Source organism: Rhinoderma darwinii (assembly GCF_050947455.1).
Source record: "Rhinoderma darwinii isolate aRhiDar2 chromosome 2 unlocalized genomic scaffold, aRhiDar2.hap1 SUPER_2_unloc_56, whole genome shotgun sequence".
Taxonomy (NCBI): Eukaryota; Metazoa; Chordata; class Amphibia; order Anura; family Rhinodermatidae; genus Rhinoderma; species Rhinoderma darwinii.
In genome coordinates, this window is record NW_027461725.1 from 988,517 (window position 1) to 1,004,730 (window position 16,214).

The 16,214-nt window shown below is 47.4% G+C and overlaps 12 non-coding genes across 12 annotated transcripts; all 12 read right to left on the bottom strand.

The window, feature by feature from the left end:
* Positions 1 to 501: 501 nt before the first annotated feature.
* LOC142680683 (U2 spliceosomal RNA) lies at positions 502 to 692 on the bottom strand. Its single transcript, XR_012853127.1, has one exon. It is a non-coding gene; the product is annotated as a U2 spliceosomal RNA (small nuclear RNA).
* A 1,127-nt stretch (positions 693 to 1,819) lies between these two features.
* On the bottom strand, positions 1,820 to 2,010 carry LOC142680899 (U2 spliceosomal RNA). The gene has a single exon (XR_012853302.1). It is a non-coding gene; the product is annotated as a U2 spliceosomal RNA (small nuclear RNA).
* Positions 2,011 to 3,141: 1,131 nt separating this feature from the next.
* Positions 3,142 to 3,332, bottom strand: LOC142680686 (U2 spliceosomal RNA). The gene has a single exon (XR_012853128.1). It is a non-coding gene; the product is annotated as a U2 spliceosomal RNA (small nuclear RNA).
* A 1,131-nt stretch (positions 3,333 to 4,463) lies between these two features.
* LOC142680687 (U2 spliceosomal RNA) lies at positions 4,464 to 4,654 on the bottom strand. The gene has a single exon (XR_012853129.1). It is a non-coding gene; the product is annotated as a U2 spliceosomal RNA (small nuclear RNA).
* Positions 4,655 to 5,783: 1,129 nt separating this feature from the next.
* On the bottom strand, positions 5,784 to 5,974 carry LOC142680885 (U2 spliceosomal RNA). The gene has a single exon (XR_012853291.1). It is a non-coding gene; the product is annotated as a U2 spliceosomal RNA (small nuclear RNA).
* A 1,133-nt stretch (positions 5,975 to 7,107) lies between these two features.
* Positions 7,108 to 7,298, bottom strand: LOC142680879 (U2 spliceosomal RNA). Its single transcript, XR_012853287.1, has one exon. It is a non-coding gene; the product is annotated as a U2 spliceosomal RNA (small nuclear RNA).
* Positions 7,299 to 8,430: 1,132 nt separating this feature from the next.
* Positions 8,431 to 8,621, bottom strand: LOC142680866 (U2 spliceosomal RNA). The gene has a single exon (XR_012853277.1). It is a non-coding gene; the product is annotated as a U2 spliceosomal RNA (small nuclear RNA).
* Positions 8,622 to 9,751: 1,130 nt separating this feature from the next.
* LOC142680868 (U2 spliceosomal RNA) lies at positions 9,752 to 9,942 on the bottom strand. The gene has a single exon (XR_012853278.1). It is a non-coding gene; the product is annotated as a U2 spliceosomal RNA (small nuclear RNA).
* A 1,122-nt stretch (positions 9,943 to 11,064) lies between these two features.
* On the bottom strand, positions 11,065 to 11,255 carry LOC142680939 (U2 spliceosomal RNA). The gene has a single exon (XR_012853335.1). It is a non-coding gene; the product is annotated as a U2 spliceosomal RNA (small nuclear RNA).
* Positions 11,256 to 12,384: 1,129 nt separating this feature from the next.
* On the bottom strand, positions 12,385 to 12,575 carry LOC142680688 (U2 spliceosomal RNA). The gene has a single exon (XR_012853130.1). It is a non-coding gene; the product is annotated as a U2 spliceosomal RNA (small nuclear RNA).
* Positions 12,576 to 13,705: 1,130 nt separating this feature from the next.
* Positions 13,706 to 13,896, bottom strand: LOC142680689 (U2 spliceosomal RNA). The gene has a single exon (XR_012853131.1). It is a non-coding gene; the product is annotated as a U2 spliceosomal RNA (small nuclear RNA).
* A 1,121-nt stretch (positions 13,897 to 15,017) lies between these two features.
* On the bottom strand, positions 15,018 to 15,208 carry LOC142680944 (U2 spliceosomal RNA). The gene has a single exon (XR_012853339.1). It is a non-coding gene; the product is annotated as a U2 spliceosomal RNA (small nuclear RNA).
* Between the last annotated feature and the right edge of the window lie 1,006 nt (positions 15,209 to 16,214).

Here is a 16,214-nt window from a genome sequence, read left to right on the forward strand (position 1 = left end):
GGGTTTGTTGCAACTGCAATTCTTACTTCTTCTTGAAATGTAGGGACCACAGTACATTCCATCACATCCATCTAGTGTACACAGGTAGGTCCATTGTGACGGGCGGGCGGGCGGGCGGGCTGGCTGCTTTAATGGCTGTTTGCTGTTCCCCTACTCCACTCCACTATTTGACTATGGTGCTGCATCAATCAGTGGCTGGCTCAGGTGCAGCTCTTTAACCTACCTAGGAGGGAGGGCGGAGAGAAGACAAGGAAGGTGAATGAGCTGTTCCAATGCGAAATGCCGGAAACACAGAAACACAGACGACACAAAACAAGAGGTGGCAATGTATTAATTAATTGCATTTAATAAATTAGCTCATTATCACACATGACTGTACAAATGCATTGTCCAACAGGTGTTGAAATAATGGGATTAAAAGGGGAGATCCCATCCGAAAGACAAAAACAATGGCAAACACAAAAAGCACTTTTGGAATCTGATTTTAGTAAACACATAAGGAAAGGGTGCACCGGTCCTGGAAATACTGCAATACCAGGTCAATGCGTGGAGTGGACAGAGCAAGCTCTATTTCCATCTCCCTGTTCTAAAAATCCATTTAATATATGGTCCCCAGATAGGGGACGTATCAGATATTAAACTGATAAGAACAGATACTACACTTGATCTTAGCCAAAAGGCCGAGAAGCGATAACCCGAACGTGCCGCGCGTTTTGCTTCTTTTGCTTGCACCACAATGCAGTGCTGAAAGAGGAGGAATCGACATAAAAACGCCTTCCTGGCAACGCCCAAATGCCCTCCTGCCGTGCAAACACTGGCAGCAGCAGCAGCAGCAGCAGCAGCAGTAAGTGCATGCCCACTGCCACCCCTTCTCCTTTCACACCTTGTATCAGCTTTAATCCAGTCCAGTGCTGCCTGCTGAGCAGCACTGACCAACACTGCCTGGGCCCAGGCTTTAATCTCTGAGGCCCCATTATGATGTCAGAAAGCTGGCTCTGGCTCCTGAGGTCTCCACTATGACACGTGCAAAGTTCCGTCTGAACTTTATATAAGACGGTGCGGCTCAGTCAGTCACTCAATGTTGCCTGAGAGGGCAACACTGCAACAGCCGGCCCCCAGGCTGTCTTTTTTTTGCACAGCTAGTTGCCTCCAGGAGGCCACAAGAGGGAGACAAGGGACTGCAAAATGGAAAATAGGCATCCACCAACTTTACAGACAACTTGTTCTCCTTGCTCCTACAACCTCCATCCTTGCACAGTTTGTTATTCTTCCAGGTAACATAGTAACAAATCCAAATTGCTGCTCTCTTTGTAGGCAAGCAAGGGTTTGTTGCAACTGCAATTCTTACTTCTTCTTGAAATGTAGGGACCACAGTACATTCCATCACATCCATCTAGTGTACACAGGTAGGTCCATTGTGACAGGCGGGCGGGCGGGCTGGCTGCTTTAATGGCTGTTTGCTGTTCCCCTACTCCACTCCACTATTTGACTATGGTGCTGCATCAATCAGTGGCTGGCTCAGGTGCAGCTCTTTAACCTACCTAGGAGGGAGGGCGGAGAGAAGACAAGGAAGGTGAATGAGCTGTTCCAATGTGAAATGCCGGAAACACAGAAACACAGACGACACAAAACAAGAGGTGGCAATGTATTAATTAATTGCATTTAATAAATTAGCTCATTATCACACATGACTGTACAAATGCATTGTCCAACAGGTGTTGAAATAATGGGATTAAAAGGGGAGATCCCATCCGAAAGACAAAAACAATGGCAAACACAAAAAGCACTTTTGGAATCTGATTTTAGTAAACACATAAGGAAAGGGTGCACCGGTCCTGGAAATACTGCAATACCAGGTCAATGCGTGGAGTGGACAGAGCAAGCTCTATTTCCATCTCCCTGTTCTAAAAATCCATTTAATATATGGTCCCCAGATAGGGGACGTATCAGATATTCAACTGATAAGAACAGATACTACACTTGATCTTAGCCAAAAGGCCGAGAAGCGATAACCCGAACGTAACGCGCGTTTTGCTTCTTTTGCTTGCACCACAATGCAGTGCTGAAAGAGGAGGAATCGACATAAAAACGCCTTCCTGGCAACGCCCAAATGCCCTCCTGCCGTGCAAACACTGGCAGCAGCAGCAGCAGCAGCAGCAGCAGTAAGTGCATGCCCACTGCCACCCCTTCTCCTTTCACACCTTGTATCAGCTTTAATCCAGTCCAGTGCTGCCTGCTGAGCAGCACTGACCAACACTGCCTGGGCCCAGGCTTTTATCTCTGAGGCCCCATTATGATGTCAGAAAGCTGGCTCTGGCTCCTGAGGTCTCCACTATGACACGTGCAAAGTTCCGTCTGAACTTTATATAAGACGGTGCGGCTCAGTCAGTCACTCAGTGTTGCCTGAGAGGGCAACACTGCAACAGCCGGCCCCCAGGCTGTCTTTTTTTTGCACAGCTAGTTGCCTCCAGGAGGCCACAAGAGGGAGACAAGGGACTGCAAAATGGAAAATAGGCATCCACCAACTTTACAGACAACTTGTTCTCCTTGCTCCTACAACCTCCATCCTTGCACAGTTTGTTATTCTTCCAGGTAACATAGTAACAAATCCAAATTGCTGCTCTCTTTGTAGGCAAGCAAGGGTTTGTTGCAACTGCAATTCTTACTTCTTCTTGAAATGTAGGGACCACAGTACATTCCATCACATCCATCTAGTGTACACAGGTAGGTCCATTGTGACGGGCGGGCGGGCGGGCGGGCTGGCTGCTTTAATGGCTGTTTGCTGTTCCCCTACTCCACTCCACTATTTGACTATGGTGCTGCATCAATCAGTGGCTGGCTCAGGTGCAGCTCTTTAACCTACCTAGGAGGGAGGGCGGAGAGAAGACAAGGAAGGTGAATGAGCTGTTCCAATGTGAAATGCCGGAAACACAGAAACAAAGACGACACAAAACAAGAGGTGGCAATGTATTAATTAATTGCATTTAATAAATTAGCTCATTATCACACATGACTGTACAAATGCATTGTCCAACAGGTGTTGAAATAATGGGATTAAAAGGGGAGATCCCATCCGAAAGACAAAAACAATGGCAAACACAAAAAGCACTTTTGGAATCTGATTTTAGTAAACACATAAGGAAAGGGTGCACCGGTCCTGGAAATACTGCAATACCAGGTCAATGCGTGGAGTGGACAGAGCAAGCTCTATTTCCATCTCCCTGTTCTAAAAATCCATTTAATATATGGTCCCCAGATAGGGGACGTATCAGATATTAAACTGATAAGAACAGATACTACACTTGATCTTAGCCAAAAGGCCGAGAAGCGATAACCCGAACGTAACGCGCGTTTTGCTTCTTTTGCTTGCACCACAATGCAGTGCTGAAAGAGGAGGAATCGACATAAAAACGCCTTCCTGGCAACGCCCAAATGCCCTCCTGCCGTGCAAACACTGGCAGCAGCAGCAGCAGCAGCAGCAGCAGTAAGTGCATGCCCACTGCCACCCCTTCTCCTTTCACACCTTGTATCAGCTTTAATCCAGTCCAGTGCTGCCTGCTGAGCAGCACTGACCAACACTGCCTGGGCCCAGGCTTTTATCTCTGAGGCCCCATTATGATGTCAGAAAGCTGGCTCTGGCTCCTGAGGTCTCCACTATGACACGTGCAAAGTTCCGTCTGAACTTTATATAAGACGGTGCGGCTCAGTCAGTCACTCAGTGTTGCCTGAGAGGGCAACACTGCAACAGCCGGCCCCCAGGCTGTCTTTTTTTTGCACAGCTAGTTGCCTCCAGGAGGCCACAAGAGGGAGACAAGGGACTGCAAAATGGAAAATAGGCATCCACCAACTTTACAGACAACTTGTTCTCCTTGCTCCTACAACCTCCATCCTTGCACAGTTTGTTATTCTTCCAGGTAACATAGTAACAAATCCAAATTGCTGCTCTCTTTGTAGGCAAGCAAGGGTTTGTTGCAACTGCAATTCTTACTTCTTCTTGAAATGTAGGGACCACAGTACATTCCATCACATCCATCTAGTGTACACAGGTAGGTCCATTGTGACGGGCGGGCGGGCGGGCGGGCTGGCTGCTTTAATGGCTGTTTGCTGTTCCCCTACTCCACTCCACTATTTGACTATGGTGCTGCATCAATCAGTGGCTGGCTCAGGTGCAGCTCTTTAACCTACCTAGGAGGGAGGGCGGAGAGAAGACAAGGAAGGTGAATGAGCTGTTCCAATGTGAAATGCCGGAAACACAGAAACAAAGACGACACAAAACAAGAGGTGGCAATGTATTAATTAATTGCATTTAATAAATTAGCTCATTATCACACATGACTGTACAAATGCATTGTCCAACAGGTGTTGAAATAATGGGATTAAAAGGGGAGATCCCATCCGAAAGACAAAAACAATGGCAAACACAAAAAGCACTTTTGGAATCTGATTTTAGTAAACACATAAGGAAAGGGTGCACCGGTCCTGGAAATACTGCAATACCAGGTCAATGCGTGGAGTGGACAGAGCAAGCTCTATTTCCATCTCCCTGTTCTAAAAATCCATTTAATATATGGTCCCCAGATAGGGGACGTATCAGATATTAAACTGATAAGAACAGATACTACACTTGATCTTAGCCAAAAGGCCGAGAAGCGATAACCCGAACGTGCCGCGCGTTTTGCTTCTTTTGCTTGCACCACAATGCAGTGCTGAAAGAGGAGGAATCGACATAAAAACGCCTTCCTGGCAACGCCCAAATGCCCTCCTGCCGTGCAAACACTGGCAGCAGCAGCAGCAGCAGCAGTAAGTGCATGCCCACTGCCACCCCTTCTCCTTTCACACCTTGTATCAGCTTTAATCCAGTCCAGTGCTGCCTGCTGAGCAGCACTGACCAACACTGCCTGGGCCCAGGCTTTTATCTCTGAGGCCCCATTATGATGTCAGAAAGCTGGCTCTGGCTCCTGAGGTCTCCACTATGACACGTGCAAAGTTCCGTCTGAACTTTATATAAGACGGTGCGGCTCAGTCAGTCACTCAGTGTTGCCTGAGAGGGCAACACTGCAACAGCCGGCCCCCAGGCTGTCTTTTTTTTGCACAGCTAGTTGCCTCCAGGAGGCCACAAGAGGGAGACAAGGGACTGCAAAATGGAAAATAGGCATCCACCAACTTTACAGACAACTTGTTCTCCTTGCTCCTACAACCTCCATCCTTGCACAGTTTGTTATTCTTCCAGGTAACATAGTAACAAATCCAAATTGCTGCTCTCTTTGTAGGCAAGCAAGGGTTTGTTGCAACTGCAATTCTTACTTCTTCTTGAAATGTAGGGACCACAGTACATTCCATCACATCCATCTAGTGTACACAGGTAGGTCCATTGTGACGGGCGGGCGGGCGGGCGGGCGGGCTGGCTGCTTTAATGGCTGTTTGCTGTTCCCCTACTCCACTCCACTATTTGACTATGGTGCTGCATCAATCAGTGGCTGGCTCAGGTGCAGCTCTTTAACCTACCTAGGAGGGAGGGCGGAGAGAAGACAAGGAAGGTGAATGAGCTGTTCCAATGTGAAATGCCGGAAACACAGAAACACAGACGACACAAAACAAGAGGTGGCAATGTATTAATTAATTGCATTTAATAAATTAGCTCATTATCACACATGACTGTACAAATGCATTGTCCAACAGGTGTTGAAATAATGGGATTAAAAGGGGAGATCCCATCCGAAAGACAAAAACAATGGCAAACACAAAAAGCACTTTTGGAATCTGATTTTAGTAAACACATAAGGAAAGGGTGCACCGGTCCTGGAAATACTGCAATACCAGGTCAATGCGTGGAGTGGACAGAGCAAGCTCTATTTCCATCTCCCTGTACTAAAAATCCATTTAATATATGGTCCCCAGATAGGGGACGTATCAGATATTAAACTGATAAGAACAGATACTACAATTGATCTTAGCCAAAAGGCCGAGAAGCGATAACCCGAACGTGCCGCGCGTTTTGCTTCTTTTGCTTGCACCACAATGCAGTGCTGAAAGAGGAGGAATCGACATAAAAACGCCTTCCTGGCAACGCCCAAATGCCCTCCTGCCGTGCAAACACTGGCAGCAGCAGCAGCAGCAGCAGCAGCAGCAGCAGTAAGTGCATGCCCACTGCCACCCCTTCTCCTTTCACACCTTGTATCAGCTTTAATCCAGTCCAGTGCTGCCTGCTGAGCAGCACTGACCAACACTGCCTGGGCGCAGGCTTTTATCTCTGAGGCCCCATTATGATGTCAGAAAGCTGGCTCTGGCTCCTGAGGTCTCCACTATGACACGTGCAAAGTTCCGTCTGAACTTTATATAAGACGGTGCGGCTCAGTCAGTCACTCAGTGTTGCCTGAGAGGGCAACACTGCAACAGCCGGCCCCCAGGCTGTCTTTTTTTTGCACAGCTAGTTGCCTCCAGGAGGCCACAAGAGGGAGACAAGGGACTGCAAAATGGAAAATAGGCATCCACCAACTTTACAGACAACTTGTTCTCCTTGCTCCTACAACCTCCATCCTTGCACAGTTTGTTATTCTTCCAGGTAACATAGTAACAAATCCAAATTGCTGCTCTCTTTGTAGGCAAGCAAGGGTTTGTTGCAACTGCAATTCTTACTTCTTCTTGAAATGTAGGGACCACAGTACATTCCATCACATCCATCTAGTGTACACAGGTAGGTCCATTGTGACGGGCGGGCGGGCGGGCTGGCTGCTTTAATGGCTGTTTGCTGTTCCCCTACTCCACTCCACTATTTGACTATGGTGCTGCATCAATCAGTGGCTGGCTCAGGTGCAGCTCTTTAACCTACCTAGGAGGGAGGGCGGAGAGAAGACAAGGAAGGTGAATGAGCTGTTCCAATGTGAAATGCCGGAAACACAGAAACACAGACGACACAAAACAAGAGGTGGCAATGTATTAATTAATTGCATTTAATAAATTAGCTCATTATCACACATGACTGTACAAATGCATTGTCCAACAGGTGTTGAAATAATGGGATTAAAAGGGGAGATCCCATCCGAAAGACAAAAACAATGGCAAACACAAAAAGCACTTTTGGAATCTGATTTTAGTAAACACATAAGGAAAGGGTGCACCGGTCCTGGAAATACTGCAATACCAGGTCAATGCGTGGAGTGGACAGAGCAAGCTCTATTTCCATCTCCCTGTTCTAAAAATCCATTTAATATATGGTCCCCAGATAGGGGGCGTATCAGATATTAAACTGATAAGAACAGATACTACACTTGATCTTAGCCAAAAGGCCGAGAAGCGATAACCCGAACGTGCCGCGCGTTTTGCTTCTTTTGCTTGCACCACAATGCAGTGCTGAAAGAGGAGGAATCGACATAAAAACGCCTTCCTGGCAACGCCCAAATGCCCTCCTGCCGTGCAAACACTGGCAGCAGCAGCAGCAGCAGCAGCAGCAGCAGCAGCAGTAAGTGCATGCCCACTGCCACCCCTTCTCCTTTCACACCTTGTATCAGCTTTAATCCAGTCCAGTGCTGCCTGCTGAGCAGCACTGACCAACACTGCCTGGGCCCAGGCTTTTATCTCTGAGGCCCCATTATGATGTCAGAAAGCTGGCTCTGGCTCCTGAGGTCTCCACTATGACACGTGCAAAGTTCCGTCTGAACTTTATATAAGACGGTACGGCTCAGTCAGTCACTCAGTGTTGCCTGAGAGGGCAACACTGCAACAGCCGGCCCCCAGGCTGTCTTTTTTTTGCACAGCTAGTTGCCTCCAGGAGGCCACAAGAGGGAGACAAGGGACTGCAAAATGGAAAATAGGCATCCACCAACTTTACAGACAACTTGTTCTCCTTGCTCCTACAACCTCCATCCTTGCACAGTTTGCTATTCTTCCAGGTAACATAGTAACAAATCCAAATTGCTGCTCTCTTTGTAGGCAAGCAAGGGTTTGTTGCAACTGCAATTCTTACTTCTTCTTGAAATGTAGGGACCACAGTACATTCCATCACATCCATCTAGTGTACACAGGTAGGTCCATTGTGACGGGCGGGCGGGCTGGCTGCTTTAATGGCTGTTTGCTGTTCCCCTACTCCACTCCACTATTTGACTATGGTGCTGCATCAATCAGTGGCTGGCTCAGGTGCAGCTCTTTAACCTACCTAGGAGGGAGGGCGGAGAGAAGACAAGGAAGGTGAATGAGCTGTTCCAATGTGAAATGCCGGAAACACAGAAACACAGACGACACAAAACAAGAGGTGGCAATGTATTAATTAATTGCATTTAATAAATTAGCTCATTATCACACATGACTGTACAAATGCATTGTCCAACAGGTGTTGAAATAATGGGATTAAAAGGGGAGATCCCATCCGAAAGACAAAAACAATGGCAAACACAAAAAGCACTTTTGGAATCTGATTTTAGTAAACACATAAGGAAAGGGTGCACCGGTCCTGGAAATACTGCAATACCAGGTCAATGCGTGGAGTGGACAGAGCAAGCTCTATTTCCATCTCCCTGTTCTAAAAATCCATTTAATATATGGTCCCCAGATAGGGGACGTATCAGATATTAAACTGATAAGAACAGATACTACAATTGATCTTAGCCAAAAGGCCGAGAAGCGATAACCCGAACGTGCCGCGCGTTTTGCTTCTTTTGCTTGCACCACAATGCAGTGCTGAAAGAGGAGGAATCGACATAAAAACGCCTTCCTGGCAACGCCCAAATGCCCTCCTGCCGTGCAAACACTGGCAGCAGCAGCAGCAGCAGCAGCAGCAGCAGTAAGTGCATGCCCACTGCCACCCCTTCTCCTTTCACACCTTGTATCAGCTTTAATCCAGTCCAGTGCTGCCTGCTGAGCAGCACTGACCAACACTGCCTGGGCGCAGGCTTTTATCTCTGAGGCCCCATTATGATGTCAGAAAGCTGGCTCTGGCTCCTGAGGTCTCCACTATGACACGTGCAAAGTTCCGTCTGAACTTTATATAAGACGGTGCGGCTCAGTCAGTCACTCAGTGTTGCCTGAGAGGGCAACACTGCAACAGCCGGCCCCCAGGCTGTCTTTTTTTTGCACAGCTAGTTGCCTCCAGGAGGCCACAAGAGGGAGACAAGGGACTGCAAAATGGAAAATAGGCATCCACCAACTTTACAGACAACTTGTTCTCCTTGCTCCTACAACCTCCATCCTTGCACAGTTTGTTATTCTTCCAGGTAACATAGTAACAAATCCAAATTGCTGCTCTCTTTGTAGGCAAGCAAGGGTTTGTTGCAACTGCAATTCTTACTTCTTCTTGAAATGTAGGGACCACAGTACATTCCATCACATCCATCTAGTGTACACAGGTAGGTCCATTGTGACGGGTGGGCGGGCGGGCTGGCTGCTTTAATGGCTGTTTGCTGTTCCCCTACTCCACTCCACTATTTGACTATGGTGCTGCATCAATCAGTGGCTGGCTCAGGTGCAGCTCTTTAACCTACCTAGGAGGGAGGGCGGAGAGAAGACAAGGAAGGTGAATGAGCTGTTCCAATGTGAAATGCCAGAAACACAGAAACACAGACGACACAAAACAAGAGGTGGCAATGTATTAATTAATTGCATTTAATAAATTAGCTCATTATCACACATGACTGTACAAATGCATTGTCCAACAGGTGTTGAAATAATGGGATTAAAAGGGGAGATCCCATCCGAAAGACAAAAACAATGGCAAACACAAAAAGCACTTTTGGAATCTGATTTTAGTAAACACATAAGGAAAGGGTGCACCGGTCCTGGAAATACTGCAATACCAGGTCAATGCGTGGAGTGGACAGAGCAAGCTCTATTTCCATCTCCCTGTTCTAAAAATCCATTTAATATATGGTCCCCAGATAGGGGACGTATCAGATATTAAACTGATAAGAACAGATACTACAATTGATCTTAGCCAAAAGGCCGAGAAGCGATAACCCGAACGTGCCGCGCGTTTTGCTTCTTTTGCTTGCACCACAATGCAGTGCTGAAAGAGGAGGAATCGACATAAAAACGCCTTCCTGGCAACGCCCAAATGCCCTCCTGCCGTGCAAACACTGGCAGCAGCAGCAGCAGCAGTAAGTGCATGCCCACTGCCACCCCTTCTCCTTTCACACCTTGTATCAGCTTTAATCCAGTCCAGTGCTGCCTGCTGAGCAGCACTGACCAACACTGCCTGGGCCCAGGCTTTTATCTCTGAGGCCCCATTATGATGTCAGAAAGCTGGCTCTGGCTCCTGAGGTCTCCACTATGACACGTGCAAAGTTCCGTCTGAACTTTATATAAGACGGTGCGGCTCAGTCAGTCACTCAGTGTTGCCTGAGAGGGCAACACTGCAACAGCCGGCCCCCAGGCTGTCTTTTTTTTGCACAGCTAGTTGCCTCCAGGAGGCCACAAGAGGGAGACAAGGGACTGCAAAATGGAAAATAGGCATCCACCAACTTTACAGACAACTTGTTCTCCTTGCTCCTACAACCTCCATCCTTGCACAGTTTGTTATTCTTCCAGGTAACATAGTAACAAATCCAAATTGCTGCTCTCTTTGTAGGCAAGCAAGGGTTTGTTGCAACTGCAATTCTTACTTCTTCTTGAAATGTAGGGACCACAGTACATTCCATCACATCCATCTAGTGTACACAGGTAGGTCCATTGTGACGGGCGGGCGGGCGGGCGGGCTGGCTGCTTTAATGGCTGTTTGCTGTTCCCCTACTCCACTCCACTATTTGACTATGGTGCTGCATCAATCAGTGGCTGGCTCAGGTGCAGCTCTTTAACCTACCTAGGAGGGAGGGCGGAGAGAAGACAAGGAAGGTGAATGAGCTGTTCCAATGTGAAATGCCGGAAACACAGAAACACAGACGACACAAAACAAGAGGTGGCAATGTATTAATTAATTGCATTTAATAAATTAGCTCATTATCACACATGACTGTACAAATGCATTGTCCAACAGGTGTTGAAATAATGGGATTAAAAGGGGAGATCCCATCCGAAAGACAAAAACAATGGCAAACACAAAAAGCACTTTTGGAATCTGATTTTAGTAAACACATAAGGAAAGGGTGCACCGGTCCTGGAAATACTGCAATACCAGGTCAATGCGTGGAGTGGACAGAGCAAGCTCTATTTCCATCTCCCTGTTCTAAAAATCCATTTAATATATGGTCCCCAGATAGGGGGCGTATCAGATATTAAACTGATAAGAACAGATACTACACTTGATCTTATCCAAAAGGCCGAGAAGCGATAACCCGAACGTGCCGCGCGTTTTGCTTCTTTTGCTTGCACCACAATGCAGTGCTGAAAGAGGAGGAATCGACATAAAAACGCCTTCCTGGCAACGCCCAAATGCCCTCCTGCCGTGCAAACACTGGCAGCAGCAGCAGCAGCAGCAGCAGCAGCAGCAGTAAGTGCATGCCCACTGCCACCCCTTCTCCTTTCACACCTTGTATCAGCTTTAATCCAGTCCAGTGCTGCCTGCTGAGCAGCACTGACCAACACTGCCTGGGCCCAGGCTTTTATCTCTGAGGCCCCATTATGATGTCAGAAAGCTGGCTCTGGCTCCTGAGGTCTCCACTATGACACGTGCAAAGTTCCGTCTGAACTTTATATAAGACGGTACGGCTCAGTCAGTCACTCAGTGTTGCCTGAGAGGGCAACACTGCAACAGCCGGCCCCCAGGCTGTCTTTTTTTTGCACAGCTAGTTGCCTCCAGGAGGCCACAAGAGGGAGACAAGGGACTGCAAAATGGAAAATAGGCATCCACCAACTTTACAGACAACTTGTTCTCCTTGCTCCTACAACCTCCATCCTTGCACAGTTTGCTATTCTTCCAGGTAACATAGTAACAAATCCAAATTGCTGCTCTCTTTGTAGGCAAGCAAGGGTTTGTTGCAACTGCAATTCTTACTTCTTCTTGAAATGTAGGGACCACAGTACATTCCATCACATCCATCTAGTGTACACAGGTAGGTCCATTGTGACGGGCGGGCGGGCTGGCTGCTTTAATGGCTGTTTGCTGTTCCCCTACTCCACTCCACTATTTGACTATGGTGCTGCATCAATCAGTGGCTGGCTCAGGTGCAGCTCTTTAACCTACCTAGGAGGGAGGGCGGAGAGAAGACAAGGAAGGTGAATGAGCTGTTCCAATGTGAAATGCCGGAAACACAGAAACACAGACGACACAAAACAAGAGGTGGCAATGTATTAATTAATTGCATTTAATAAATTAGCTCATTATCACACATGACTGTACAAATGCATTGTCCAACAGGTGTTGAAATAATGGGATTAAAAGGGGAGATCCCATCCGAAAGACAAAAACAATGGCAAACACAAAAAGCACTTTTGGAATCTGATTTTAGTAAACACATAAGGAAAGGGTGCACCGGTCCTGGAAATACTGCAATACCAGGTCAATGCGTGGAGTGGACAGAGCAAGCTCTATTTCCATCTCCCTGTTCTAAAAATCCATTTAATATATGGTCCCCAGATAGGGGACGTATCAGATATTAAACTGATAAGAACAGATACTACACTTGATCTTAGCCAAAAGGCCGAGAAGCGATAACCCGAACGTGCCGCGCGTTTTGCTTCTTTTGCTTGCACCACAATGCAGTGCTGAAAGAGGAGGAATCGACATAAAAACGCCTTCCTGGCAACGCCCAAATGCCCTCCTGCCGTGCAAACACTGGCAGCAGCAGCAGCAGCAGCAGCAGCAGCAGTAAGTGCATGCCCACTGCCACCCCTTCTCCTTTCACACCTTGTATCAGCTTTAATCCAGTCCAGTGCTGCCTGCTGAGCAGCACTGACCAACACTGCCTGGGCGCAGGCTTTTATCTCTGAGGCCCCATTATGATGTCAGAAAGCTGGCTCTGGCTCCTGAGGTCTCCACTATGACACGTGCAAAGTTCCGTCTGAACTTTATATAAGACGGTGCGGCTCAGTCAGTCACTCAGTGTTGCCTGAGAGGGCAACACTGCAACAGCCGGCCCCCAGGCTGTCTTTTTTTTGCACAGCTAGTTGCCTCCAGGAGGCCACAAGAGGGAGACAAGGGACTGCAAAATGGAAAATAGGCATCCACCAACTTTACAGACAACTTGTTCTCCTTGCTCCTACAACCTCCATCCTTGCACAGTTTGTTATTCTTCCAGGTAACATAGTAACAAATCCAAATTGCTGCTCTCTTTGTAGGCAAGCAAGGGTTTGTTGCAACTGCAATTCTTACTTCTTCTTGAAATGTAGGGACCACAGTACATTCCATCACATCCATCTAGTGTACACAGGTAGGTCCATTGTGACGGGCGGGCGGGCGGGCTGGCTGCTTTAATGGCTGTTTGCTGTTCCCCTACTCCACTCCACTATTTGACTATGGTGCTGCATCAATCAGTGGCTGGCTCAGGTGCAGCTCTTTAACCTACCTAGGAGGGAGGGCGGAGAGAAGATAAGGAAGGTGAATGAGCTGTTCCAATGTGAAATGCCGGAAACACAGAAACACAGACGACACAAAACAAGAGGTGGCAATGTATTAATTAATTGCATTTAATAAATTAGCTCATTATCACACATGACTGTACAAATGCATTGTCCAACAGGTGTTGAAATAATGGGATTAAAAGGGGAGATCCCATCCGAAAGACAAAAACAATGGCAAACACAAAAAGCACTTTTGGAATCTGATTTTAGTAAACACATAAGGAAAGGGTGCACCGGTCCTGGAAATACTGCAATACCAGGTCAATGCGTGGAGTGGACAGAGCAAGCTCTATTTCCATCTCCCTGTTCTAAAAATCCATTTAATATATGGTCCCCAGATAGGGGACGTATCAGATATTAAACTGATAAGAACAGATACTACACTTGATCTTAGCCAAAAGGCCGAGAAGCGATAACCCGAACGTGCCGCGCGTTTTGCTTCTTTTGCTTGCACCACAATGCAGTGCTGAAAGAGGAGGAATCAACATAAAAACGCCTTCCTGGCAACGCCCAAATGCCCTCCTGCCGTGCAAACACTGGCAGCAGCAGCAGCAGCAGCAGTAAGTGCATGCCCACTGCCACCCCTTCTCCTTTCACACCTTGTATCAGCTTTAATCCAGTCCAGTGCTGCCTGCTGAGCAGCACTGACCAACACTGCCTGGGCCCAGGCTTTTATCTCTGAGGCCCCATTATGATGTCAGAAAGCTGGCTCTGGCTCCTGAGGTCTCCACTATGACACGTGCAAAGTTCCGTCTGAACTTTATATAAGACGGTGCGGCTCAGTCAGTCACTCAGTGTTGCCTGAGAGGGCAACACTGCAACAGCCGGCCCCCAGGCTGTCTTTTTTTTGCACAGCTAGTTGCCTCCAGGAGGCCACAAGAGGGAGACAAGGGACTGCAAAATGGAAAATAGGCATCCACCAACTTTACAGACAACTTGTTCTCCTTGCTCCTACAACCTCCATCCTTGCACAGTTTGTTATTCTTCCAGGTAACATAGTAACAAATCCCAATTGCTGCTCTCTTTGTAGGCAAGCAAGGGTTTGTTGCAACTGCAATTCTTACTTCTTCTTGAAATGTAGGGACCACAGTACATTCCATCACATCCATCTAGTGTACACAGGTAGGTCCATTGTGACGGGCGGGCGGGCGGGCTGGCTGCTTTAATGGCTGTTTGCTGTTCCCCTACTCCACTCCACTATTTGACTATGGTGCTGCATCAATCAGTGGCTGGCTCAGGTGCAGCTCTTTAACCTACCTAGGAGGGAGGGCGGAGAGAAGACAAGGAAGGTGAATGAGCTGTTCCAATGTGAAATGCCGGAAACACAGAAACACAGACGACACAAAACAAGAGGTGGCAATGTATTAATTAATTGCATTTAATAAATTAGCTCATTATCACACATGACTGTACAAATGCATTGTCCAACAGGTGTTGAAATAATGGGATTAAAAGGGGAGATCCCATCCGAAAGACAAAAACAATGGCAAACACAAAAAGCACTTTTGGAATCTGATTTTAGTAAACACATAAGGAAAGGGTGCACCGGTCCTGGAAATACTGCAATACAAGGTCAATGCGTGGAGTGGACAGAGCAAGCTCTATTTCCATCTCCCTGTTCTAAAAATCCATTTAATATATGGTCCCCAGATAGGGGGCGTATCAGATATTAAACTGATAAGAACAGATACTACACTTGATCTTATCCAAAAGGCCGAGAAGCGATAACCCGAACGTGCCGCGCGTTTTGCTTCTTTTGCTTGCACCACAATGCAGTGCTGAAAGAGGAGGAATCGACATAAAAACGCCTTCCTGGCAACGCCCAAATGCCCTCCTGCCGTGCAAACACTGGCAGCAGCAGCAGCAGCAGCAGCAGTAAGTGCATGCCCACTGCCACCCCTTCTCCTTTCACACCTTGTATCAGCTTTAATCCAGTCCAGTGCTGCCTGCTGAGCAGCACTGACCAACACTGCCTGGGCCCAGGCTTTTATCTCTGAGGCCCCATTATGATGTCAGAAAGCTGGCTCTGGCTCCTGAGGTCTCCACTATGACACGTGCAAAGTTCCGTCTGAACTTTATATAAGACGGTACGGCTCAGTCAGTCACTCAGTGTTGCCTGAGAGGGCAACACTGCAACAGCCGGCCCCCAGGCTGTCTTTTTTTTGCACAGCTAGTTGCCTCCAGGAGGCCACAAGAGGGAGACAAGGGACTGCAAAATGGAAAATAGGCATCCACCAACTTTACAGACAACTTGTTCTCCTTGCTCCTACAACCTCCATCCTTGCACAGTTTGCTATTCTTCCAGGTAACATAGTAACAAATCCAAATTGCTGCTCTCTTTGTAGGCAAGCAAGGGTTTGTTGCAACTGCAATTCTTACTTCTTCTTGAAATGTAGGGACCACAGTACATTCCATCACATCCATCTAGTGTACACAGGTAGGTCCATTGTGACGGGCGGGCGGGCTGGCTGCTTTAATGGCTGTTTGCTGTTCCCCTACTCCACTCCACTATTTGACTATGGTGCTGCATCAATCAGTGGCTGGCTCAGGTGCAGCTCTTTAACCTACCTAGGAGGGAGGGCGGAGAGAAGACAAGGAAGGTGAATGAGCTGTTCCAATGTGAAATGCCGGAAACACAGAAACACAGACGACACAAAACAAGAGGTGGCAATGTATTAATTAATTGCATTTAATAAATTAGCTCATTATCACACATGACTGTACAAATGCAT